Source organism: Egretta garzetta, unplaced genomic scaffold (genome assembly GCF_000687185.1).
Source record: "Egretta garzetta isolate BGI_Z169 unplaced genomic scaffold, ASM68718v1 scaffold46, whole genome shotgun sequence".
NCBI classification, from domain to species: domain Eukaryota; kingdom Metazoa; phylum Chordata; class Aves; order Pelecaniformes; family Ardeidae; genus Egretta; species Egretta garzetta.
In genome coordinates, this window is record NW_009260268.1 from 4,855,142 (window position 1) to 4,856,697 (window position 1,556).

Below are 1,556 nucleotides of genomic sequence, written 5' to 3' on the forward strand. Positions count from 1 at the left end.
TAAATCATGCTGCAAAATATCTACAAGAGCTTTGTTGCTTTGAAATTTTCTGTAATAAAATAAATGTTTTTACCCCCAGTGCAAGTGCTCCACAAGAGAGTGGAGTTTTTGAGCACTCATGTGCCATTGCCTCCCTGAGCCACTGACATTATTCCAAGGTGATAGTGTGGCATTACTGGTAAAATTAGCAGCTTCATCAGCATCAGATGGTTTTCCTCCATTGTGCCTGAAACAACTCCAGCTTCCTAATAGTCCCCTATGTGTATAGGGAAGAGAAGATTGGGCGGGCATAAACTGTGAGGTGAAATCAAAGAGCAGAGTTTATCTGTATTATGAGTATGGTGTAGGGCAAAATACCTGACAGTATTGCTTTGATGGAATAATGATCTGCTAAGTTTGTTAATTATTACGTTCCTTTAACATCAGTGAGATCTCCTCTGTTCCAAAGCAGCAGAGTTACAGAACAAAGAGAAAATCCTCTTCAGAGTAGCTTACTGTGAATTCAGGTGGCTGTGCTTGTGATCAAATGACCTTATCCAGTGCAGGAGCACACAGGGCAGCTTGGAACAGAAACCTGTAGCAAGGTGAAAGGGAGGATCAAGGTTTCACTGTGAAATGGGAATGAAACAGGCTTTAGAGCCTGAAAGGCTCCAAAGGAGCTTGGTTCTGGTCTCAGTTTCAGTGTCCCAACTCCAAGAATAAATATCAATTTATATAGGGCGGTTGCTGAAAATTCAGAGAGTGGGAATAGGAAGGGTGGGCCGTAACCTCTTTGGTAGCCAGCCTACCTGCCTGGGCTTCACAGCACATCTGTCAGTGGTCCCAGATTTGACAGGACATGGGGTAGAAACCAGCAGAGTCTCCTCTCCCCACCCTCCCCAGAGCTCTGGGTGGGCTGGTAGTTAACACGTTCCTGCAGGCTGTAATTTCAAACACTTTGACAAATTAGAGCTTTGAATGAACAACTCTGGATGAGTCTACAGTTACCTGCTGTCTACTCAAGAGGCAGAGCACTGCTACCTGAAAACTTCAGCTGAACTCTGTGCTGTGGCTGGATGAGCCCTGCAGAGGATTCGGCAGTGGGAATGTAGCTGAAGCAGTAGGGCCTTCCATCCCATCCAGGAAAGTGATGGTCGGGTCCCTGAGAAAGCAGGGCATGTGAATTCACAAACAGTATGAAAAGGGCACACATCTAAAAGCTGTACCTCAAACTTTTACTTGGACTTTTGAAAACAATTTCTTATTTTCAATACAATAGAAAATATTGTCTCCTAAAAATTTAATCTCTTCCTGTCTCACATAAACTCCCCTTTAAAAAGGGGTAATTTATGTGGCTCTGTAGGAACCTATTGGTGCGTTGTTTCTACGTGGGGAGTAAAATTCCAATGTCGGTCATCTGTCAGCGTATCTGCTTTTGGGATATGTCCTGAAGGATTTTTGGATGGGAGTAGCTAGGAATAAATTGCAATTGGGTTACGAGTAGGAGCGCGCGACGCTGCTCATCCGTGACTCAGCCGCCCGCTTAAATCGGTTTCTGCCAGCAAACCGGCCGGCTG